Raw genomic sequence first — 27,761 nt, 5'->3', positions numbered from 1 at the left:
GTTGATAAATGTCCACACCTAAAATCTTAGCCCTAGACTGAAGCACTAGTGTTACAATGTTAAGCACACAAAAGTGAGAGACTGTGTTTTGTTTTGTTTTTATTTTGTTTTTGTTGGTTTTGGGGCTTGAACTCTGGGTCCTGGGTGCTGTCTCTCAGCTCTTCAGCTCAAGGCTAGTGGTACTACTCGAGTCACAGAACCTCTTCCATCTTTTTCTGCTTATGTGGTGCTGAGGAATCAAACCCAGGACCTCATGCATGCAAGGCAAGCACTGTACACTGAACCACCTTCCCAGCACCTGAGAGACAACATTTACTTTCTGTTTTGTGTTATATAATGAAATAAAGAATATCTTTTTATATTTTTGAATGGTCATACTTCTAAATTTATATTAAATTCAGCCACTTTATACTTTTCAAAGTCATGTAATATCTCTGAGAGTTTGCTTCTGTAAAGATTGTTTTTGCATTGATAATTTATTCTGAGTCATTTTTATTTTTTATAAAAATCACTTTATATTTTATGTTTTTTTGTGTTTTTTTAAGTGTGAAAATACCAGACAGAGGGGTTACAATTAAATGGGCAAGGTAATGAGTACATTTCTTATCAAGCATTGTTGCATACTCCTTTGTTTCTACTAACTATCCCTTCCCATCTCACCCATTTCCCCCTCCCCTTTCCCCCAACCAAAGTTGTAAAATTTGTTTTTCGACATAATATCTTGTATATCTCATTGTTGCAATGGGTCCACCTGTATCCCTATTTAAAAAAAATTTCCCCTTTCCCTCCACAAATTATACCAACATCAAATACAGTGAAAACAGGGGTTATACCATGTGGGAGGGACATAAAAAGTAACAAAGAAGTCATCTTATAAATATGTTAGAAATAATTACAGAAAAGAAAAAAATTTGAATTCTTATCTTGGGGTTCACTTCACCTAACATCAACTTATCTAACAATTTCTGCATGTCTCAGACATACACTAGTAATTGCTAATAAGGGAAACCATGGGACCTATGTTTCTTTGGGCCTGGCTTACTTCACTTAATATAATTTTTTCCAAGTTTTCCATTTCCTAACAAATGGGGCAATATCATTATTTCAGATAGAGACATAGAATTCCATTTTGTATATATACAACATTTTCTTGATCCATTCATCTACTGAGGGACATCTGCGTTGGTTCCATATCTTAGCTATGGTAATGCTGCAATAAATATATCTGTGTGGTAGCTTAAGTATGGTCTTGTTTATGTTCATTTGGGTAAATGCCCAAAAGTGGGATTGCTGGGTCATAGGGGAGCCCTATGTGGAGTCTTTGGAGGAACATATACTATTTTCCAAAGTGGTTGAAAAAGATTACACTCTCACTAACAATGAAGTAAGGTTCCCTTCTGTCCACATTCCCTCCAGCATCTGTTGTTATTAGAGTTCTTGATTATAGCCATTGTAACTTGGGTGAGGTGATATCTCAGTGTTGATTGATTTGCATTTCTTTTATGGCTAGGGAGGTTGAGCATTTCTGCATATCTTTATTGGTCACCCTCCTTTCCTCTTCAGAGAAGTTTCTATTTATGGCTTTAGCCCACTTATTTATTGGGCAGTATTTTCTTTGAGTATTTGTTGTTGGGGGATTTAATTTTTTGATTTCCAGGTCTGTTTTAGATATGAAACCCTTGTCAGTTGTATGGCTAGTGAAGATCCTCTCCGATTCCGTGGCCTTTCTATTGATCCTGCTAGCTATGTCCTTTGCCATGCAGAAGCTCTGCAATTACATACAATCCCATTCGTCCAACCTTTCTTTCAATTGTTGTGCTTTTGCATTTCTTTTCAGAAAATTTCAGCCTTTGTCAAAGAGACCTAGGGTTTCTCCTATTCCATCCTGTAATGTTTTCAAAATATCTGCTTTGACCCCGAGGTCTTTGATCCATTTGGACTTGATTCTGGTACAGGGTGATATATAAGGATCTGGCCTTAATTTTCTACAAGTGATTAACCAATTTTGCCAGTACCATTTACTGAACAGCCTTTCTTTGATTTTATCTTTTTAGATGCTTTATCGAATATTAGATGATTATGGTTCATTTCTGGGTTTTCAATTCTATTCCATTGTTCCTGAGATCTTTTCTTGTGCCAGTACAAAACTGTTTTAATTACTATGGCTTTGTAGTAGAGTTTGAAATTTGCTATTGATATTGCTCCAACACTGTTCTTTCTGTTAAGGATCGCTTTTTTCAATTGGGGGTCTTTTGTTGTCCCATATGAATTTTTGGATTGCCTCTTCTATTTCCTTGAAGAATGCGGTTGGAATATTGATAGGTATGACATTGAACTTGTAGATAGCCTTGGAAAATATTGCCATTTTCACAAGGTTCATCCTTCCTATCGAGGAACATGGGAGGTTTTTGCCACTTTCTAAGTTCTGTTTTGATTTCCTTTATCAGATTTTTAAATTTTTCATCATATAAGTCCTTCACTTCTTTGGTTAAGTTAAATCTTAGGAATTTTATTTTTTGTGGGGCTATTACAAATGGAAAAGCTTTCCTGATTTGAGCCACACTTTTCTCATTGTTGGCGTACAGAAAAGACATTAATTTTTCAGGGTTAATTTTATACCCTGCTATTTTTCCAGGTTTGAATCAGCTTGAGTAATTTGGGAGTAGTGTCCGTGGGATTCTTTAAGTACAAGATCATGTCATCTGCAAAGAGAGAGAATTTTACTTCTTCTTTCTCTATTTGGATCCCTGTTATGTTGGCATATTGTCTTATTTCTGTAGCTAGGCATTCTAATACTATATTGAAGAGAAGTTGAGAGAGTGGACATCCTTGTCTCATTCCCGAGTTAAGAGGAAATGGCTTTAGTTTTACACCATTAATTATAATGCTGGTTGTAGGTTTTCCATATACAGTTTTTATTGTATTGAGGAAAGTTCCATGGATTCCTAATTTTTCCAGAACCTTCATCATAAAGGGGTGTTGGATCTGGTCCAATGCTTTTTCTGCATCTGTTGAGATAACCATGTGGTTTTAATCCTTGCTCTTGTTGATGTGATAAATTATATTAATTGATTTGTGTATATTGAAACAGGTTTGCATCCCTGAAATAAATCCTGTATATTGGTGTATGATTTTTCGGATGAATTGTTGAAGTCGATTGGCCAAAATTTTGTTGAGAAGTTTTGCATCAATGTTCATCAAAGAAATGGGTCTATACTTCTCTTTCTTTGATGAGTCCGTGCCTGGTTTCGGGATGATGGTTATGATGGCTTCATAGAATGTGTTCGGTAGTGAACTATCTCTTTCAATTTCATTGAAGAGTTGGAGTAGTATTGGTGTGAGCTCTATTTTGAAGCTCTTGTACAATTCCACTGTAAATCCATCAGATTCTGGGATTTTCTTACATGGGAGGTCTCTTTTTGCTGTGTCTATTTCAATGCTTGATGTGGGCCCCTTAATATGCTTTAACTCATCTTGGTTTAGTATTTTCATGTTGATAATTGCTAGCAAAAGGTCCATTTCTGCCAAGTTTTCAAACTTATTAGCATAAATATTTGAAAATATTCCCTTATAATGTTCAGAATCTTGGTTGTTTCTGTGGTGATGTTTCCATTCTCACATCTGAGTTTATTTATTTGGGTGTGTTCCTTCTTTTTATGATAAGATTTGCTAAGGGTTTGTCAATTTTTTTTAATTTTTTCGAAGAACCAACTCTTTTTTTGTTGATTCATTCTGTTTTTTTTTTTTTATTTCTTATTCGTTTAACTCGGATTTAATGTTAATTATTTCTTTCCATCTATTGAATTGGGGTTTATCTTGGTGCTCTTTGTCAAGGTGGTTCAGATGTCTCATTAAGTGGTTGGTTTCAGATCTCTCTAATTTCTTGGTGTAGGAACTCAGAGCTATAAACTTGCCACTGAGTCCTGCCTTTGCAGTGTCCCCAAGGAGCTGGTAATTTGTGTGTTCATTTTTGTGGAATATCATGGACATTTGAATTTCTTTTCTAATCTCTTCTATGACCCCCTGGTTATTAAACAGTGTGTCGTCCAGCCTCCATGTGTTAGAAGACTTTTTTGGTGTTGAGTTCTAATTTTATTCCCTTGTGTTCTGAGAGGATGCAAGGTGTAACTTCAATGTTTCTGAATTTGGACATGTTTGTTTTGTGACCTAAAATGTGATCTCTTTTGGAAAATGATCCATGAACTGCAGAGTAAAACGAGTTTTCGGTTGCTACTGGGTGAAATATTCAGTAGATGTCTGTTAAATCTCTTTGCTCTATGCAGTTGTTTAAATCTGTGGTTGCCCTGTTGATTTTTTTTGCTGATTTGATCTATATAGTGGGGATAGTGGTGTGTTAAGATCCTCAACAATTAATGTTGTTGGATCTATGTGAGATCTAAGGGAAAATAGTGTCTCTTGGATAAATTTTGGTGCTCTATTGTTTGGCAATTCCACATTTAGAATTGTAATATCCTCCTGAAGTAGAGAACCCATAAGTCATATGTAGCGACCTTCTTTATCTCTTTAATTTTAATTCGAGGCATATTTTATCTGATATTATTATTGCAACTCCTTCCTGTTTATGGCAGCCGTTTGCTTCGTAGATTTTATTCCATCCTTTCATTAACAAAATGTGTTTGCTTTTATAGGTAAAGTGTGCCTCCTGAAAGCAGGAGATAGAATTATCTTGCTTTTTAATCCAACTAGACAGTCTATTTCTCTAAATTGGAGCTTTAAGTCTGTTAATGTTGAGAGGTAGGACTGAGAGGTGTTTGGTAGCTCCTGCCATGCTATCCACCTCCTTGGGGGCTGTGGAAACTTGGTTTTTCGTATGGTTCTTGGATTCTCATTTTGGGTGTGGTTTCTTAGCCATTATTGTGGTGTTGTTGGTTTTCTGTGTGTAGGTCATCTTTAAGTATTTTTTATAGGGCTGGTTTGGTGGAGCTATATTTTTCAGTTTTTCTTTGCTATGGAAGGTTTTTATTTTACCTTCAGTTATGAAGGAGAGTTTAGTTGGGTACATTATTCTTGGTTGAAAATTGTTTGTCTTCAGGGCATGGCATACAGCCTGCCAGGCTCTTCTTGCTTTACTTATCTATGCTGAAAAATATGAGGTGATTCTAATTGGTTTTCCTTTATAGATGATTGATCTTTTCTCCTTGACATTTTTAAGAACTTATTCTTGATCTGAATTGGTCCTGTGTGGATTATAATGTGACAATGTGAAGTGCTGTTCTGGTCTGGTCTATTTGGGGTTCTACAAGCATCTTGTATCTGAATAGGCCTATCTTTTTGTGTGTTTGGGAAGTTCTCTGCTAGGATCCTGTTAAAAAAATTTACTCGACAATTAACTTCTGTCTCTACGGGCTCCTCTACACCATTTGTCCTCAGAGTAGGCCTTCTCATTGTGTATTCCAAATGTTGAATAGATCTATCATATTTCTTGGATTTGTCTTGGATAGTTGTATGTTCTTTCTTTATAATACCTAGGCTGTCTTCAATCTCCAAGATTCGATCTTCTGCATGCTCTAACCTACTGTTGTCTTTTTACTTGGTTTATTTATTTTCCTTCTAATTGGTCGGCCTTGATGGCTTCAAATTCTTTGTGTAGCCTTGTTTTAGATCTTCTATGAACTTCTTTACTTCCTTAATTTGGTGTTCTCAAATCACTTAGTTGATTGGTTATGGATTACTTGGACTCCCATTCATGCTGTCGGGGCTCCATTCAGCATTCCCTGTGTGGTCGCCCTGAATTCTTTCAGCTGTCTGTTTATGGATTCCATGAATGCCTCTATTGATCTTTGTCTATTCTCATCCCGATGTCACAATTCCTGTGTTATGCTTTGATTATCTTCCTCACGTTCATGCAATTCCTGTAGTTCACTTTGACTGTTCTCAGTCTGCTCACGCAATTCCTGTGTCTCTCTTCATCTGTTCTCTGCCTGCTCACACAATTCCTTTCTTTCTCTTTGACTGTTCTCAGCCTGCTCACGCAATTCCTTTATTTCTCTTTGACAGTTCTCAACCTGTTCACACAATTACTGTATCAGTCTTTGAATAGTTTCCTCACAGTCACGAAATTCCTGTACTAATGTTTGGTTTGCCTCCTCTGTCTCTCCCTATCACGTTCAAACTGAGTCCTTTGAAAGCTTTCATTCTTTTCATTCACCACGTTTACCAGTAGTGTTTGTAGTGCTTTGCAGGAACTCTCCTCCGGATTATTCATTAACTGTTCTGTCACTGGATTATCATGAATGGGAGTTGAGATACCCAGACTTGCCATTTTTCTCGTGTTTTCCGGCTTGTTCTGCACACTTGATATGAAAGTGACACCAATTTTTTTGCTAAAACACTATTTTAAGGCAAGCATCAACCAAAGTCCTGTAGTTGCAAAGTCAAAATGGCTGCAGATAGAACCTAGTGTAACAGATACAATCTATTCAACATCAAAAAAACTATGCATTAATGGGCTAAGAAGAGCAAAGATGAATTTTTCAAATCAGAAATTATTATGTTCAGGGAGAAATGTGTGGAAAAATAGGATTAGAAAAATGTGGAGAAGTTAAAGTAAATTTAACCAAGTCCTAATCTCAGAAAGGGAAAGGGATTGGACAGAATGATTGGAGAGAAATTAAAAAGAAGATAATCAAAAATCGAAAAACAAAAATTTAAATTTAAAAAGTGAAACATTTAAAAATTATGTAACTTTAAAGAAGTGATATTGAGAGAAGAAAAGGATAGGATGACAGGAGGGGATGATAGGAGACATGAAAAACTAAAAAATAAAAATTCTTAAAATATTTACTTGAAAATTATATGGTATAAAGATATAATACTGCTATTAAACAGTTAAGCCTAAAAGTTTGTGAATTAAGTAATACATTTCTGGATTAATTATGTACACAATGGGGGATAAGTTCTAATAAACGATAAAGGGTATTTATCTGGGGATGAGGCAAAACAGCAATTAAGTCACTCAAAAAAAAAAAAGAAAAACAAAAAAATGAAAAGAATCAAAAAAAGTTAAAACAATTTAAAAAGGACCAAAATGTCAATAGCAATTTTTTTTAAAAAGCACACACACACACACACACACACACACACGCACACACACACACACACACACACACACACACACACACACACACACACACACACACACCTAAAATAAAAATTAGGAGAAGAAGAAAAAAACGATTAATAGAAAACAATTTAAAATTTAAAAAAATGGTACCAAAAAGAGTTGTTTAATTTTCGGGGGTATGTGAGGAATGGGAAGATCCTGTATCTCCCCTGTGTCTGTAACCAGTCTCTTCGTGGAGTCTCTGGTCTGCTTATGGTGTTTGGTTTTCTTGTGGCCTGATTGATTTCTTACATCAGTTTGTTTGAGCAGTCAATAAAATGCTCCGCTTTATCCAGGATTTTGTGATCCTCCTTCAGTCTGGTTCAGTGGGAGGGAGATCTGCTTTGAGTATCACGAAAGAGAAAGATGGCTGTTTCCTCTAGTTTGGAGATGCTGTGATGAGGCTATGTTCGGGGTAGGGTTGAGGTGTTTCAGCAAACAGTAGCTTTTCCCTGAGGGGCTAGCTCCTGAGACACTCCCAGACCCCAGCCTGCAGCCATTCTCAAGGTTTATGTTTATTGAATTTCAATTGATTGTCTAGGCTGCTGTAGGTAGGGGCAGCCTCTGGTTCTGTTAACCCAGTGAAGATAGTCACTCCTCTGGGGGGCAGAACTTTCTCTGCTTGGGCTAGGTGACTTTCTCCTGGGTGGATCTGAGCCTGGAAGTTCAGGTCAGATACCTGTGACCTGCTAAATGACTCTTTTGTTTTCTTCCAAGGCCTGACTTGGAGCTAGTTGCTCAGCCTGGCCTTTCTCAGTATCAAAGATGATGTCTGGTGGGAGGGGGAGGGGCAGCCTTCCCTCCTCTGCTCCATGAGAAGGAGTGAGAATGTCAGGATTCTACTCAGGCAGGAGTCTTTGTTCCTGGTTATCTCTGGTCTGTGATCTGCAGGATGAATTTATCTGCTCCTTTTCAGTTCTTGTTGGTGTTGAGTAGAATCCGCTCACCCACTGCATATGGCACCTTTGTCCTGGACACTCTGTTGTAGATATGGTGGCTATGGGTGCCACAGATGCTGCCACAACCGTGGCTACTGGCAAGTGCTCAGATCTTTCTTCTTGCCTGGATCTTCCCTCTCTAGTCAAACTCTGTGTACAGTGTTGGCACACTTGGTGTGATTGTCTAGGCTAGTACTGTTCACTGGAACACTAAAACTGCTTTGTATGTGAGAGCTTGTTTAGCCTCCAGGTTCTCCTCTACCATCTTCCTCCGACCTCCATGAAACGCTTTATATTTTATGTTGATTGGTTATTATGCAACAAATACCTTCAAATGTACATGTAGTGTCAAAGATAGGCATATGAATATTCTCATACAGCTCTTATTTATCTGTTATGCACTTTCACTATTATGATATTTTTCTCTCTCTTATACTCTTTATCATTTCCTCACTTTCTCTTTCATGCTTCATGTCTGCTGCTTAGAATTTCTGGTGGTCTACTATTATCCTTCAGGATCCACTGGTTTGTGGGAACATGATATGGACAATCAGTTACTTTGCCTTATTGAAGAGTTACAACTGTGATGTGATATTATTATTTGCCATTCTAAATGGTAAAACAACAGATCTAGGAATTCCTTTTCAATTTTATTACTATTATAAATTTTATGTCATAGGAATAATTGGGATAGATAAGATACTTTCAACCTGTGATCTAAAAGTACGTTTCCTTTTACAAACAACCTTTTCCTTTGAGTATCAGTGAGTAACTACATGTAATGAAAACAAAACTATTCTATGGAAAGTAGACTGAAAAACATGATAGTGGGGAAGTGAGTACAAAGGATACCCGTCATAGAGCACAGATCCTCAGAGCAGTTTATCATGTACACTTTGTGAGAATGACAATGTGTTAGGAACTATACATTAAATCACTGAACGCTTGATATATATATGCAAATATATTTATATATTTACATTTGTTTATATATGCATATATGTATGTGCCCTTATATGTGTACACATGTATGTTACTATGCTCACAAATACACACATACATATACCCATGTATACATGCACACATGGAGAAAGACACATAGTTACAGTCAACATAAGTTTCACTAGTTGTTGAATATGCCTTAGACGGAATTCTTGGAACCAAATATGTTGAAGATGTATTTGTCTCTAAGAGTTCTTTTACCACTCCTCTTATCTCTTAAAACTGGTACGTTTTAAGACATGAGATTCTACTTGCAAAATGCAGTAATAGTGATAGGAAGTCATTTGGAAATCTCAGTAAGTAAAGGCCGTATGGTGTCACCCTGCTCCCCATGGAATGCTTGCTCTTGTAGACTCTCAACAACCAAACGAGCAGGAGAATATCCTATCAGAGTATATACTGTCAGAGGGGGGTTGGAGGGAGGATTTGGGTGATGTGAAGGGAAGGTATGGTAGGGGAAAAACAAAGGATTGGGTAATAATGCTCAATAAGAAATGTACTCACTTCCTTCCTTATGTAACTGTAACCCCTGTGTACAGTGTCTTTACAATAATAATATATATTAAAAAGATACAAGGAAAACTTCTGTACTTATGGGAAGTTTTATTTATCAGTCAATATCAGTAAGGTATTGGTTTTAGGACCACAGGCATATTAAAATGTTGGATCCTCAAACTTTTTACTTGAACACAGTATATTATTTACATTAGAATGTGTCCATAACCTAGTCCAGAGTAATTGCTATGAAACATTTTACTACATTTTATGTTTGTAATGGAAAATAAAAGTATATGCACTATCAACAGATACAATTTTTTTCATTTTTTTTTTGTCTTTTTGTCTGCATTTTGTGGATGGAATTGGGAGAGCAATTTTGAAAAGCTCAAATTTCATCACCAAGGGCTGTCTGCTCAAAGGATCTAATACAGCATCTTGAATAGTATGGAACTCCAAGGAGAAGTACTTGAATTGAGACATCAGAAAGTCAAACCACGCAAGGACTTTTTAGAAGCACAGCTGCTAGATTTCTAATGGAGAGCTTTCATAACCCTTTGTGAAACACAAGTCAGAACCTCATTGAAGTGTAGATTGTTTTCTCTCACCTTTCTGTCAAGCTCAGTCATTATCAATCAACATTTAGCTAATCTTGAATAATCCTCTAATAACCAAATGTTGATGTAATGTTCATATGCAGAAAACCTGGGAAGGCAAACTTTTTCCAATTAAGACAATCTATATTCTATGCTCCAGAAGAGAGAAAACTAGGTAAGCATCTATTTACAACCTTCTGAATAGTTCTAATTCTGCCCACATCAGTTATCTGTCCATACCTGTGATGGAGTGAAATGATTTTAAAAGAATTTAGTGATCTAAAAGTTAAATTTAAATGTGGAATGAAATTAGTTCCAATACATTACATTAAGATATTTAGAAACAAGTGAAAAACCCAAAGGTCTATAAGATTTTTTTTTATTGGAAGTGTAGGGATATTGGAAATTGGTTCTCTATATTTTAAGCAACTGGCAAGAAGAATTGGCAAAACACAATTTACATTCGGAGTAGACTTGTCACACTAATTTTTGTATATTGAAAGGAGCACAAGCCTCAACAATATGTGAATGCTATCCTCTTATTTATCTCTAAAGTTTTATGCATCTGGTCCATTAATATTAAACTTTCAAAAAAATTAATTTTTAGATAATTGTCCAAAGGGGTTTTGCTTCATCATGTCAGTGTTGAATAGAGAATATGTGCATTTCAATGTACAATGCATCTGGATAATTGTCAACCTTTCCATTTTTCTTTCTTCCTTTACCCGAACCCCACATATCCCTTCCAGTCTCCTACTTATATTCTCACTTATTTATATTGAGTTATATGACTGTATTAGTCCACCATTTCTATCTCCATTCTTATGCCCTACTTCCTTTATGCCAAAATCTCCCTTTTAAGACTGATTTCAACTTCATGGGACTTTGTTAAGTATCTCTGCCATTGGTATGTGGCTTTGGGCTTGCCCTATCCTCTCTTCCATGTTTGACCAACATAAATGAGGATATTTCTACATTTTTCTAATCTCTGAATGTCTCAGTAAGGTCATTAATCTGGGTATCCTTTTCATTTTTTAAATTTCAAATATAATATAAGCTTTGTTTGAATAGTCATTTTCTAAAAATGAGTGATATTCCTGAACACAAATATTTTGGTACCAAATTGAGACTGTAGTAACCTTGATGATAATAGCAACCAATCTATTTTAAGTAGACTGAGATGAAACTAAAGTATTTTCATTATATTTATTTCTTAGTGATCATTTTTTAATGAATAAATGAGACATTTCCATCCAGTTTAGGTTAAGAGCGTTAAGTAATGGACTAGATGGTAAGTAAATCCGAAAATGTTTTAGGCTACAGGGGTTCAGGAAAATGTAGGATCAATGGATACTACAGTATTTTTCCTGATAATAGAATTTGAGGGCAAGTTATTTTATAATGGTTCATGTTAGGGAACAAGATAACTTCAGAGGAAAAGTCAGAAAATTTGTGGGAATCAAGGCAATCTGAAACTCATTTCCAGGGTGCAAACTGATTAAAACTAAACTATTTTTCTTAAACATTAGAATTGGACTATCATTAGGGTGAAAGTTAGGTTCAGTTGCAGCTGTGGTTAGTGTTAGCATTAGGGCAATGATAAGTTTAGTGTAAAACTGAAACTATCTTTGAATAACAAGTCATGTTAGAATTAGGATGAATGTGAAATATGAACCTGCTAATTATATTAAGATTAGGATATGGTTAGTGTGAGGGTTAGCCTCAATATTCCAGTTAAGGTTAGGGTTACAAAAATGGCAAGATAATGAGTAAAACTACAAACTATTTTTAGAGAGATTAGTTGAATCAAAGTTAGGATGAATAAATCTAATGTATTTGTATGGCTTTTAGAATCCAAAGGCTATTAGTACTATGGTTAGGGTTACTGTTCTAGTTCAGGTTAGACTTAGGGTTAGGGAAGGGTAAGCTTTAAGGTAAAACAAAGTTTTCTGCTAACATTTTCAAGTAAAATAAGTGTGAAATTTAACAAAAACTACAGAGTTTTCCTAATTTTCCTGTTCAGGGTTCAATAGGGTTAAATTTAGAGTTAGGTTTCTAGTAAGGTTTAGATATATAGTTAGGGTTAGGAAGTAGAGTATCATTTAAGTAAACCTGCAACTTCTTTTTAGAGATATAGGAGTTCAGTAAAAGTTAAGATCAGTGGAAACTATGATAGTTTTCATGAGTTGAAGATTTGAGGTTAATATTCATAATAGGGAATGATTTCAGAGTCCAGTTTAGGGAATCTGTAGGATTTGGTGCAAAGTGCAAATAAAGCATTTCAAAGACCATGAATATCTCTTAGGATATATTTTCCATTAATTTTAGGATTGGGTTACTATTATCATCAAGGTTACTCTCGGGGTTCTGACCAGGATTAGAGTTAGGATTATGGAAATGGAAGGTTGAGAACTTGAGTGACTTACTTCCTTTGTGTATGTTTATGCACTTTTCTAAGGCTAGAAGTCAAGGCTTGGGTTCTATCCCTGAGCATTATGCTGTAGGCTAGCATTCTACCACTTGAGCCATGATTCCACTTCCATCTTTCTTTGGAAGTGAATTGGAGATGAGAGTCTCACAGATTTTCCTATCCAAGCTGACATTGAACTGAGATTCCCAAATCTCTGCCTTATTATTAAAGGTAGGTTTAAACTAATGAGCTACAAGTGCCATGGAAAGTGCCTGACTTTTATTAATTGTTTTTACTTTTGTTCAAGATCAACATTGAATTCAATATCTGAAAGCATTGCTCACTAGGTAACAAGTTGCCACTTGAGCTATATCTCCAAAAATGATTATCTTAAATAGCTGGAAATCATTAAATTTTCTTTAGATGATATGTATCATTAGTGTTGTTCTAAAAATTATACTAACCAAAACAGATTTATAGACCCTAGAGGTAATCTGAGCAGATTCTTATGGTTGGCTTCTAATTGCATAATATTTTAGGGACATGATTTTTTAATTATTATTTTAAGTAGCAAAGGTATTATTAAACAAGGCAGTTTCTGCGTACAATATACGTTGATCAATGCCAACCCTTTCAACATTCACATCCTTCCTCTATGCACCTCTTCCTTCACTCTTAATTTTGTAGGATATTTACTCGATTACTCTGTGCACTTCCCCCATTTTCTCCTGGTCATTCTTGTACCTTTTCCCCCTTCACCTCTGTTTTGACTAGCCACTTACATATGATCCAGCAACTCTACTCCTAGGCATTTACTTGAAAGATTACAAACCAGGATATAGTAAATATTTCAGCACAACCATGCTTACTGAATCAGCCCAGATACCCCTCAAGAGAGAAATGATTCAAGAAAATGTAATACACACACACACACACACACACACACACACACACACACACACACACACACACACACACACACACACAGAGGAAATCCTACTTACCCATCAGAAAGAGTATTGTACTATTTGTATCTTTCATTTCTCCTTTCTTCTGCCTGGTATCCCATTGTTGTCATACTGTCCCTGTACTGCAGTAAGTGACACATGCAAACTGATGTAAAAGATTGTCAGTGCTATCGGCTAGCCATAGATTCCTAAATATGAGTTCTATGCTCATTCTCTTTGTTTATTCATGCCTTTGAGTAGTGATTGCACAGTTTCATTTGTACCATTTGCTACACAGAAAAGAGATGAACCACGTGTATGTATATATACATATATGCACATACATGTATATACATACATACATGGATATTTGTACACATATGGGTATATATTAAATACTTGAATATATTTTATATTTTTGAGAATTATGGAGCTAACAAAAATCACATGCATTTTAATTCTTAGTCAATTATTTCAAAGCCTAAATAACTTTGTCTCCTTTGAATACATAATTTTAAAGAGAATATCACCATCTCTAATCTTTCAGTGGCCTTGAAATTAGATGTTCAAATGCGAAAATGTTATTTAGGCTTTTTGGTGGAAGAGAGGAGTATTACTAGGGTTCTATTCAGATGTTCTCTGCTTGCTAGATAGGACTTTATTTTTATAGCAACAAGCAGCTCAATTACTTTTGGCATACTTCTAGTTCATTTTATTGACTTGAAGTTTTGAACTTTTTGCCAGGGTCTGATCTTAGATTGACTGAATGATCTTAGATTGCTTCTTATGTCTCCCACACAATTAGCTAGGATTGCAGATGTGAACCACTATGGCCAGCTCATTTGTTGAGATGGATGACTTGGCAGTTTTTTTCTCTGGCCTGGCCTCATTTCTGCTTCCTGATCAGCTGGGTTTACAGATGTAGGCAACTATACTAGGTGTACATGACACCTTTTTTTCAAAGAGGTTTTTATTTAAAAACAAAATATAGAGGGGTTATAGTTACATGAGCAAGGTAATGAGTAATTTTCTATTAAGCCTTGCTACCTCCTCCTTTGTTTTCCCCTACCCTTCCTTCCTTCCCACCTGCACAATTACTCCTCCACTCCCACCTTCCCCTCTTTCCTGCCTAAATTGCAAAGTTCCTTTTTCAACATAGTGCATTGTGTATCTCATTGCTACAATGGGTCAGCCTGTATCCCTATTTAAACAATTTGTTTTTTCCCTTCCCCTCCCAAAGCTAGAGAATTGTGTATACAAGATACAGGGCACTGACACCGAATACAGAGAAAACAGGGGTTATACCATGGTGGAGGAACATACAATGAAACAAAAAAATCAGATGTTATATTATAAATCCCTATCTTGTAGTTCAATTTGCTTAAGAATATCTTATCTGGTCATATGTACATACTTTTTGAACTTTTATTCTTGTCGCAGATATATACTACTTATTGCAAATAAGGGAAACCATAGGACCTATGATTTTTTGGGTCTGACTTATTTCAGTTAATATAATTTTTTCCAAGACTCCACTTAGAGCTCACCCAGCAATCTCACTTTTGGGCATTTACCAAATGATCAAAAATTAGAACATACTAAGCTACCAGCACAACTATGTATATTGCAGAATTATTTACAATAGCTAAGATATCAAATGGACTCAGACGCACCTCAGTGGATGAATGGATATATACTTATATACATATGTATGGAATATATACATATATACCTATGTGTGTATATATACATATATATGTGCCACACTTTCTTGTATATATATGAATATACATATATACGTACACATATATATGTGTATGTATATATCTGTATGTATATACATACATATGTATGTATACATATATATATATATATATATATATATATGATACTATTCCTGCATCAGAAAGAATGACATCATCCCATTTGTTAGGAATTGGAAAGATGTGAAAAAAATATAGTAAGTGAAATAAGCCAGGCCAAAATATCCATAGGTCCCATGGTTTCCCTTACTTGAAGTAACTAATACAGGGTACCATATAATCATATAAGATGCTGTTAAGTGAAATGAACCCCAAGATAGGGACATAAATGATTTTTATTCCACAAGCTTCTTATCTGTATATAATCCCCCACATAAATTTGGAAGGGAGTTGTGGTTCAAGTATAGAGCACCACCAGTTAGGGAAAAAGCTTAAGTGAGAAGGTAAGGTTTAACCACAATATCAGAGTTTAAACCACAATATCTGCACTCAAATAAGTTTATTTCTTTCTTTGAGGTTTTTATTAAATTGCTCAGAAAATAGCAACGTTATATTTATGTTTAACAGTACTATTAAAATCATGTTATATTTATTGATGTTATTCTTTATTTTCCTAAATTTTACTTACTCATTAATAATATCCAGTAATGAAAAGAGATGAATACTGTTTCTCAAGTTTTTATGACAGTTGAGTATATGAATGAAAGATGCATACAAGGAGTTTGTACTGAAAATAGGTATTTGAAAGCTCTTCACATAAATAAATGATAGTTGAAGAAGCTGTGGGCATGTATGAAATAAACTAAAGAAATCGCAAGGAAAGATAAGGTATGATTCGGAAACCACACAATTTTGGAAGAAAAAAAAAGGAAAATATGTAGCTTCTGGTAAGAACTTTGTAACCCACCTATACATTTGATTCCTTATTTCTAGTGGAAGGCATTTCAGTTAACTTTATTTTACAAAGTTAAACATGATTGACATTTAATATTAACTGGCCTCTGTCTCAGGTAAGCTATTATTCTAACCAGGCGCCAGGAACTCATGCCTATATTCCTAGCTACACAGAGGGCAGAGATCTCTAGATCCTAGTTCAAAGCCAATTTGGAGAGGGAAGCTGGTGAGTCGTTTCTGTTCAATTAACCACAAGAAAACTGGAAGTGGCACTGTGGCTCAAAGTGGCAGCACTAGCCTTGAGTAATAAACCTCAGAGACAGACCCCAGGCCCTGAGTTCAAGCTCTCTGAAATTATTCTTACCAGGATTTATTCTTACCAGGATTTCTCTAACTTGTTTAGAAGAATGTTTTAAACTTAGGGGTTTTTTATTTCATGTTGTCAGCATTGATTTTTAAGATGTGTAGAGAAAAATTATTTATAGTCAGAACTGATTTGTATTGTTTTGTATTACACATTGCCTCTACACCCAGAGATCAGCAGGAAAGTAGATGGCCAAATCCTGACTGTTGGTAATGTATATGGATATGTGTTTATTTTAGCAAAGGAAAAAATTATGAATTGGTAGCCCTTATACATAACACCTTAATAGTAATTACATAATTACTATTATTACTAGTATTTTTTTTTGTCGGTTGTGGGACTTGAACACTAGGCCTTCAGCTCAAGACTTGCAAAAGTGCCAGTTCACATTTTCTCACCCTTAAGTTGGAGATAAGGGTCTCACAGACTTTCCCACCAGTGCTAGCTTTGAAAAGAGACCTTCAAGCTCAGCCTCCTTAGTAGCTAGGATTACAGGTGTGAGCCACTAGCACCTGGCAGTACAATTATTTTGAAAAAGAAAAAAACCCACGATTGTATTCTTAAAAATTCACAATATGGCAAGTGTATCTGTAACATAAGTTGTATCAAGGAACCATCGGCAGCAATCATTTTCAGATCTCACTATGTCCTGTCCAATTCCAGATAATATTTCATTAATTTATTTTACTTTTTCCTAACAAAGTTTATTATGAATGTACAACAGCACAATTTTCTATTGAGTATAAAGAATTCATTAGCCCTGGTGCTTGAAATCAGGGCCTAGGCACTCTCTCTGAGCATTTTTTGCTCAAGGCTAGCACATTACCAATTGACCCACAACACCACTTCCAGTTTTTCTGTTTATGTCATACTGAGGAATCAAATCAAGTGCTTCATGCATGCTACCTTAGCACTCTACTACATTCCCAGTCATTGAGTCTTTTGTTGTTGTTGTTTTAAGATAGCATTTTACTATGTGTCCTTCTGTTGGCCTAAAATTTAGACTGGTCCCAAGCCTACTCCTAAATCAGCCTCCCAAATTCAGAGATTACAGACATTGACCATCATATTCAGTCCACGATTCTTTGTGATACTCTTTTCCTTGGATTGGATGGTTTTTGCTGTTAATCACTGTTAATCACATTTCTTGTCCTGGTATGTTGCCGCTTCTAGATCATTAGAAATATTTCAGGTTCTGATCTTGAAAATGAACCTTGTCATCCAACAACATCACATTTTTGTGAAAAGCACTAGCAGGCCTAATGAGCATAGCAGCCAGCTGGAGCTCAGCTATCTGATGGCCTTAGGGTCCAACAATGCAATCATTAATGTGCACCGGATGAAAACTATCAGAGGTAATTTTGATTTATTCCATACAATTCTCAACTACTTGCCATTCTCAGTTATGTATGCTTTAAATTCTGTTAAACATTAATTACTATTTCATCATTCTCACAAGTAACATATATGTCTTACTTTAAAATGTATTCAAACATGCAAAAAGTTATCATAGTGCTGTCCACCAGTGGCTCATGTTTTAAAACCTAGCTACTTTAGAGGTCAAAAACTGAGGATCCTGGTTTAAAACAGCCCATGCAGAAAATTGTGAGATATTTCTCCCATTAAGAAACCAAAATCCAGGGCTGGGAAGGTGGCTCAGTGGTAGAGTGCTTGCCTTGCAAGCATGAGGCCCTGGGTTCGATTCCTCAGCACCACATACACAGAAAAAGCCGGAAGTGGTGTTGTGGGCTCAAGCGGTCGAGTGCTCTCCTTGAGCTGAAGAGCTGAGGGACAGCGCCTAGGCCCAGAGTTCAGGTCCACAACCGGCAAAAAAAAAAAAAAAAAAAAAAAAAAAAAAAATCCAGAAGTGGAGATGTGGCTCAAGTAATAGAGTGTCAGTTTTGAGCAAAAAGACTAAGCAAGAATAATATGTCTACTTCTGACTCTATTATTTACTTATGGAAAACTCACACACATTCACACACACACACACAGACAAACACACACACAATTTACAAAATATACACATTCTTCTAGACTCTCCTTCTTGAGAAATACTCAATGCCATTAACTTAATGCATGTTTTCTCCAAATTATTTTGGTAGGGATTAAACTACACTTGTATTTTGATACTGCACTTTTTGTACTTTTTGTTTTGCAATTTTTTTGGTACTTATGTAAGAAAACAGTGTTTTGTGAAGACTAATCAGAAATAAGCATGTCAGTAAATAGGTAGGTGGCAGGTAGACTGAAACTTGCATATAATACCACTTGAAATTTTATTTCTCCAAGTTTAAATATATATATATATATATACATATGTATGTGTTTAAAACTTCTGCCAAAATTTTATTTCCATTAACAATGATCTATTTGTTCCATTATATAAATTTAATGTATTGTATGTTTCATAGTAGATTAATATTTATAGAATTTCTTTTCTTTGGAGACAAGATTCTGCAGTTTAGACCAGGCTTTCTTCAACTCCTAATTCTCATGTTTCAGGTTCCTGACTATTGACTGTAACAGTACTTGTGATGGAATCTACAGTCAAACTGTTAGACCTGGAAAGGATAGATTGGGAAGCCATCTCAAACAGCAATCAAAAAGCTGAGAACGGTTCTCTGGGAAGGTCAAACAGTCAAGGGAAGACAAGGGTATGAGTTATTACCTCAAGAGTATTTAAGTTAGAGCTGTTGGACACTAAAAGATTAAGACTTTGGAGACAAGATGGATGTCTGTGCTATGGTTGTAATGACTATTGCTCCCTTCGGCTCTCTAACAAAAAGGGATTTATCATTATGTATACAAACAATACCTCAAGTTAATAGTTGTAACCACAAGCTAGATTGATGCCTTAGTTTGTGGACATACCTGTAAGCACTGACCACCTCCCACCCCTGTAGTAGACTGAATATAAAGCATGTTAAGCAGGATTTTGGGATCCAGAAGCTGGCAATGAGGCTGTGGGTCCTCTGGTGTCTTCTTTCCTATCACTTCCTGTGATTTCTCAGATTTTTGGCCAGGTATCCCATCATCTTTGCTGTTCCATGGTTGTTGTTAGTTACAGTATTGATATTCTGATCACCTCAAAACAAACTATGGAAAAACACCTCCTTGAACAAGATTCAGAAGTGTATAGGAGCACCTCGAAAGATAGCAAACATCAGCAGTCATCCTGTGATTTTCTAGCAAGAAAGTACAATTCAGAAGTATCTTTATTTTTAATAATATAAAGAGATGGATAATTGTCTTTTTGTATATTTTGTACTTGATATTGCATAAATTTTCAGAAAAATATATACATTGTGAAATAATGTTAATTTTTTCATAGGTTACAAAACCACGTCACTGGAGTAATGACCCTAATGTCTTATCTCAGTTGACTGAATCAGATTTAGATGAGTGTGAATTCCCTAATTATGAACATTTCTCCATGAAACTCAACAACATAGAACGAAGTGTGAGGGTCAGGCCATTCCATACCTCTAAGGATTTTACATATGTTAGCGTAATATACACCCACACTGCTCAGCACTAATGGCACATTGTTGTGTCATAATTGTCTTTATATCAGAATTATGCTAGAGCTTAAAGTAGAATGATGGGCTGAACATTTTCGAAACAAGAGTGATGATCACCCCCTGCTATTATTCTCAGTGGAGAATCCTTCCTATACATTTTACTGACTTAGCTTCTACTCTATGCTTTACCATTATCAGGGAGGGTCACACTGTATCGAGCTACAATACTGCGGCAACCTTAGCTGCCTTTGAATTTTACCTCCAATCTTGATCCCAAGGTCAACTCTGCAACGCTAATCACATAGTTAGTGGTCAACCGAACTTTTCAAGCCTGGTTAAAATTTCAGCTATCATTGCTCATTGCCTGGGTTAAAGATCTCACTACTTTAGATTTGTTGTTTATCTTCTTGTATTTCCAACACTGCCTTTGAAGTTGGTTTTTGAAGTAGAGCTTTTAGTTTGCATTTGATTTATGGAGGTGTTAGTGATGCCAGTTGAACCGCATATATTATAATGTAAGTAATTTGATGTTTTGATATATGAATTTAATTTTGGCAGTTGAGGAAGTGAATACACATCATTCACAAAAGTTTATTTATGTATATTGGTATTGCTTTATTGTGAGCTTCCTAAAAGCCAGTCATGAGAGAACATGTCCCTAATCCCATCATTTCTGTCACTGAGACAAGGCTTGAAATGTCCAGACCACTTGACACTTCATAGTGAGGACCTTTCTACAAAGAAGGGGAGAGAATAGTAAACAGGATGCTATTAAGGACTTGAATTAAAGAAAAAAACAGAGTTGGAGAGAAAAAACAGAAATAATTACATGTATTCAGTGATAACAACCATGAGAATGAACATTACAGAACTAAGCCCTGGGATAGCCAAATATGTAAAACATGACAAATGAAGAAAAACAGTAATAAATATGTAATGCAGACTTATATGGATAGGTATTTTTAATGTTTAAGGGCTACGAAGTGAGTATGTGATGACCTAAAATTTAAGAAATTTGTAAGGTCAATTATCCCTGGGCCAAACATAGCTAATAGTTTAAGTAAAACACGGCCACAATATTGTGTCTTGATTTACCAAAGTAAAAACCGGTCAATATTTGGAAAGTTATTTTTTGGACATGTGGTTGGTGTGACAATTACTGACATTTGTTCAAGTGTCAGTAGGAGGGTACAGTTTTAGCACAATGATAGAAATCTTTCAGGGATCTGGTAAATTTTCCCTCTGTCTTCAATTTCCTTTTTTTCAGAGAACTAAAATATCATTACTGGAAGCCAGTCCCAAATTGTGCCTTTTCCAAGTTATCAGATATTCAGTCCATCACATGCCCAAATAATAGAGAATGGGAACAGGTCTACATTGGGCACTCACAGTAGATAGGTCTCTGGACTTTCTCAGGAAGAGCTTTCTGCCATTGTGGGATGGATAGGGGTGGATAATATACAAAACAGACATCATAGCTTCAAAGTATTGTGCTAAGTTGACACCTGAGATATAGGATTTTTTAACTGCATAGTATTGGTTTTCATGAATCAGTTAATCAGATTCTTTACACAATATGATGTTACTAGACTGCGGAAAGCATGTTTATAGCATTTACTTTGTATAACATATTTTGAAATTTGGTATAAATTGTTCATCTTTTTTTTTTATATATGGATTACTCCTAGTTATCAATAGTGAGGAAATGCCCTGGAACTTTGTAACTTGAAGTCTTATGTTGCCATGTATCATATCCTATTTTCCTTTTACAGAGTTGGTAAAAAAAATATATGTAATTTATTTTTTATTTTATTTCTTATCTATTACAGAATTTGAACTCAGAGCCTGGGCACTGCTTCTGATGACTTTTGCTCAAGGTTAGCTCTCTACAACTTCGAGGCACAGAATCAATTTTAGTTTTCAATGATTAATTTGTGATAAGTGTCCCGCGGGGACTTTTCTCAACCTGGCTTTGAACTGTGATCCTCATATTCCAGCCTCCAGATTAGCAAATGTTACAGGCATGAGCTACCTCCACCCGGTTATACTTAATTTAAACTATAGTTTCGGAAGTGTTTCATCCTACATTGAATATTTTTTCTTACGAGCTTTCTAATAAATATATAATCTTTTCAATTTTGAAAAGTACTGTGTACCTCCCACTTATTTGTGGCATTTCTGAAATCCAAGTTTCTCTGTGTGTCAGGGTGGATACTTAAGCCTGTAATAAGTATGTTGAACACATATCATCTGGCTACTTACAGAACAAAGGATGTGAAGCTAGAGTAGCCAGATAAAGAACTTCCAGGACAATTCAATGGCAACTCATGTACTCTCTCTGTAGGTGAATAGCAGCATAGAAAAGAAATTCTTATATTTAAAAGTGATTGAGTGTGTGTGCACATAGGTGCTCACTTATTTATCTGTTATTATAGTTTCAGATATATTCACTAGTATAAAACAATATTTCATATATACATATACATACACACACACACACACACACACACATATATATATATATATATATATATATATATATATATATATATATATATATATATATATATATGCAATAACAGTTTCCAAAATCCAGGGAACCACCTCCATGGGCATTGCTTCCCTAGGTTGCTCTTTGGGTAATAAGAATGAAACTTGGAATTGTCCTGTGGTAGAGAAATTACTCAGAGATTCAAGCATTTTTCTTTTAATATGTTGCTTATTCCTAACTCTAAAATTAGGAAGTCTGTTAATATATATGTTATATTATAGTATATTTAATATATTATATATAATGTATAATATATTGTTTATTATGAAATATGTTTCATATAATACCTGAGGATATTATATATTTATGAAGAAAAATACAACAAATGTATCAGTCCATACTTTCCTAGCCATGATTAGCTTCAGTACAGTTAGGCACATTACATCTCAACAGGAAAATTCTACTGAAGTTCTGATCACCTTGAGCTAGATAAGAATTCCTGTAAAAGAAGCCTCTCCTCAATTATGAGAAAAGATATGTTTGGAAGTTTAGTTTAGTTTTTTTGTTTTGTTTTGTTTTGTTTTTATGGCCATTCATGGGGCCTGAACTCTGGGCCTGGGCGCTGTCCCTCACCTCTTAAGCTCAAGGTTAGTGTTCTACCACCATAGCTCCACCTCTGGCTTTTTCAGCTTATGTGGTGCTGAGAAATAGAACCCAAGGTCTCATGCATGCCAGGCAAGCATTCTACCACTGAGCCACCAACCCGGCTGACATTTGCAAGTTTTTGAGAAGAGGAATTTGGCATTTGCTTTGCATCCTTGATTAGTCATGAATAGATATCATTTTGCTCCAAATTTTGTCTCCTTGTAGGTTCCATAAAAAGTTACACATCAGCCTCATTCCATCACACATCTTTAAGTCCTTTTTTATTTATTTTTATCATTATTGTTTTGTTGTTGTTGCATTTCTGATCCTGAAGCTTGAACTCATGGCCTATGTAGTGTCCTAGAGCTCAGTGCTAGTGCTCTACCACTTGAGCCATGTACCACTTCTGGCTTTTTCTGTCTGGACATGCTTTGAATCATAATACTCAGATCTCAGCCTCCAGGGTAGCTAGGATCACAGGTGTGAGCCACCAGTGCCAAGCAAGTTCCTCTGTTTTAGATATTATTCTAAAAGCCTCCTATCCAATGTCACTCCTAAGATAGTAAATTGACCTATGCCAATAGTTCCTTCACACTCTCATCTCTTGTTATGGCTATGGTGTATCTTTTGCAAATTATATTGAATCTACTTCACTGTTCTCTTCCTAATCCATGATTCTAGATTTGTTAGTAATAATTACTTAAATTTATTGGCTATAAACCCTAAATCTCTCAATTATTAATTTCTTTAATTCTTTGAATATGATTATTTTTCAATACAAATATGAGCTTATACACACCTTCTTGAATTTACCCCTTGGCATGAGCAGTGCCTGGGCCTATTCTACCTCAAATGAAAGAGGTTGGCAAAAGAATAGCCTACGGTATTCCTGCCTAAGAGTCAGGACAAGTAGTTGAGTGCCTAAAAGAAGCAATTTCCTGGCATAGGAAGGGGTGGGAGAGACAACAGCCTAGAGAGCAACCTGACAGTCACAACATTTAACAACTTCTCCTTTGGGGAAACTGATCTCTTGCAAAGTGACAGTGAGATAACTCACCTAGTGAATTTTCATATATGAAGGAAGTTGTCATGTCTCACTACACAACTCACTTGTAGTCAAAGAGAGGGTCATTCTTTTGTGTCCTCCTTAGGCCCAGTCTCATTTTTATCTCCATCTTAGACTTTGCCCAGACTCTATTCCTACCAGACGGTCCCTGGTGAGGAGGAATGTATGATCTCTTGGCTTTTGATTAGCCCTATGGGAACTGAGGCCACTTTTAATTTTGATCCTGTTCATTTTGAAAAGGCTGTGGTGGGTGGTGAGAAAGCTCATTCTCTGAATTTTTCCCTATTACCAAATCTCTTCAGAGAAAGTCAAAGAATGACAGATTCTGCCTGAGGGAGTGAGTTTCTCCATTTCCAAAGAAGTCAATTAATATCTGATTATGAGTCCCACATGGTGATCCTTCCCCAGATCCTCCGAACAGGAGTGGATGTTACCTCAGACACCAGGCCATCCTCATATTTCTTCAGCTCTTTCTCATGCAACTAAAGGCCACAGGAGTTGAGTTGACAATGAAGAAAAAATGAGAGTAGCAGAATCATTGGCATGGGGAGGAATTAGAAACTCTGGGTGAAAAAAGGGCTCAGAAAATCTAGGATCACACATCATTTAGGAATCACATCACAAGATTAGGTAATAAAAGTAATAAATTGCTACCTAAATTAGTAACTCCACTGCTCTCAATACATTACAAGTGTTCTCTCAAAAGGTAGCTGTCCTATTTTAATGAGGAAAAAGAAGAACATTCTTTCCTCACAAAGTTCTACTCAGTGTCTTCTTCCATAAACCAGGTTGTTCTTACCCTATACTTGTCGGTTACTTTCCTTTGCTGGATTCAATCAATGACACTTGAAAGTGTGTCATCTTCAGACATGTAATTACATTTTGTTTTAATCCATTTGTTATAAAATAAAACAAATTTTTGGGAAAATATGTCTATGCTATATTTTCTTCCATGCCATAGTTATTTGATGTTATTAAGTATTATTTTAATAGTTTCATTTTTAAAACTTATGAAAATGTTTTGTTACTGTTAGCACTAATTAGTTGTACCTTTCTTGGTATTTTTCCATATCTGTATATTTGTTATTAAGCTTCTAACATTGTATTTTCCCCCTACTGTTGCCTTCTTAAAATTGCCTCAAATTATAAACTCTATATGATGATCTGTATGTGTTCATTGACATATTTAAATTTTTATCTAATATGCACATTTTATATGATATTTTCATCCTATTGTAACTTCTCTGAAATCCATAAGGAAGTCCTTCATTAAAGAAAAAACACAATACCACAAAACTCAGTGAAATTAGGATTAGGTATCTATCCAAAAATATTTAGCAATGATATAGTAGAAACATCCACTTCTCTTATACACCAAAACATGTTTATAGCTATGAAAGGTGCATTTTCTTTATTCTCTCTTAATGGAACATCCAGGTTGATTACACAGTTTGGTTGCTATGAATATTGCTGCCATGAACATGTTTGTTCATATTGATTTATATTCTTTCAGTATGGATCCAATTTGCAATAATGGTCTTCAAGATATGTGTCTTTTTTGTATCAAGTAAACTTCCATCAGGATCTCCATATGGGTTGCACTAGTTTACAATGCCACACCACCAAACACAGTTCCTGATATATTTCAACCTCTCCAGGAGTTTGTTTATTTGCGTGGTGATAGCTATTCTGGTGTGTAAGATGGGATCGTAGTGACTTTCCTTTATATTTTCCTATGTATTTCCTATGTGGATAAGAATCTCAAACATTTCATTTATTTACTAAACACATTGGTAGTTCATTATTGATCAATGTCTTTCTTTTTCTTTTGGTATTTGATCAATTTTTAAGTTTTATAATATTTGATTTTTCCCATTCCAAATACTCACTTTAGTAAAAAGATTTTTTTCATTACAGTGGTGTATTGCTTGGATATTTTGATTTTGTGAAGGCTAAGAGAATTTGATATTGTCCTCTCAGTCAAATTATAAGTATGTAAAAATGAAGTGAACCTGATTAAATGAAGTTCTTTCTGCACATTTTCTCCGGTACAGATTTCTCTGATTTAAGAAATGTATATTTTATGTCATACTGGATGCCTAACTAAGTCTGTGTGTGTGGATGATTCAGTAAGAATTGCAGAATTCGCCACATAGATTTTGGATCAAAGGGTTACAGCTGGTAACAGGGCAATGATTCAGAACCCAGCTGAGGCTGAAGCTGTGATCCCTTCTACCTGTGTTCAGCCCCCAATCTCTTGTAATACACCGCTCACATCCCATGCAGCGGTTTCTTTTTCAATCCGAAATGTTTCTGGAGCTTCATGTTATTCTTGCCTCCTAGTATGCCAACATGAGAGGAGTGAAAGCAAGCAAGGCAGATGTGGCAGAGGAATTTATTTTTTAAAATTGTGTAAATACCATACAGAGGGGTTACAATTATATGGGCAAGGTAATGAGTACATATCTTATCAAGCATTGTGGCAGCCTCCTTTGATTCCCCTTCCCATCCCTTCCCAACTTCCCGCCCCCACCCAGCGGTCCCTCCTCAGACCCCCATCCCGCCAAAGTTGTAAAGTTCGTTTTTCAACATAACGTCTTGCACATCTCATTGCTGCAATGGATCCACCTGTATCCCAATTTAAATAATTTTTTTTTTCACTTCTCCTGCACAAAGTATGCCAACATCAAGTGCAGTGAACACAGTGGGCATACCGTGGCGGAGGGACATACAAAGCAACAAAGAAATCATCTTATAAATATGACAGAAACAATCACAAGAAAGAAAAAAATTTGAGTTCTTATCTTGGGGTTCATTTCGCCTAACATCAACTTATCTGACAGTTTCTGCTTGTCTCAGACATGTACTAATTATTGAAAATAAGAGAAACCATGGGACCTATGCTTCTTTGGGCCTGGCTTACTTCGTTTAAAATTTTTTTTGGTCGGTTTTGGGGTTTGAACTCTGGGCCTGGGCACTGCCCCTCAACTCTTCAGCTCAAGGCTAGCACTATCCCACTTGAGCCACAATGTCACTTCCAGCTTTTACAGTGTCGCTTCCAGCTTATATGAGGCTGAGGAATCGAACCTAGGGCCTCATGCATGCAAAGCAAGCACTCTAACACTGTGCCACCTTCTCAGACCTGGCAGAGGGTTTTTATCTGAAGATCCATCACACTTGGGACCTTTTGGCTGAAAACTCCAGAAAGACAAAAGTGAAGAAACACTTAAGAGAAAATGTAAAACAGAAAGCCACAATGTTTAAACCTAAAACCAGTTTCTAGGATAAGGAGACTCAAGAACTGGTGTCACCTGGGAGAAAGAGGAAATATTCAGGAAAAATGAGAAGGAAATATTCAGGAAGAATGGGAGGGAATAGAGAGAAAGTGACCTAGACTACCTAGAGCTGGGACCTCAATGTGAGCTTAATTTTAATATGGGAAACCAGACCCAAGGATGCAATACCTTACAATTTTGATTACTCTCTCTCATGCTACAAAGCCT

At 35.8% G+C, this 27,761-nt stretch overlaps 1 long non-coding RNA gene across 1 annotated transcript in view; it reads left to right on the top strand.

Moving 5' to 3' along the window:
- Window positions 1-22,158, top strand: part of LOC138834337 (uncharacterized) — a 40,806-nt gene extending 18,648 nt beyond the window's left edge. The window contains exons 2-3 of the long non-coding RNA XR_011374069.1: window positions 19,038-19,189; window positions 21,886-22,158. This is a non-coding gene — a long non-coding RNA (uncharacterized lncRNA). The remainder of the gene's footprint in view (window positions 1-19,037; window positions 19,190-21,885) is intronic.
- The last annotated feature ends 5,603 nt before the right edge of the window (window positions 22,159-27,761 follow it).

Source organism: Dipodomys merriami, unplaced genomic scaffold (genome assembly GCF_024711535.1).
Source record: "Dipodomys merriami isolate MVZ:Mamm:240054 unplaced genomic scaffold, mDipMer1.0.p SCAF_212, whole genome shotgun sequence".
Taxonomy (NCBI): domain Eukaryota; kingdom Metazoa; phylum Chordata; class Mammalia; order Rodentia; family Heteromyidae; genus Dipodomys; species Dipodomys merriami.
This window is presented reverse-complemented; position numbering and strand designations above follow the sequence as displayed.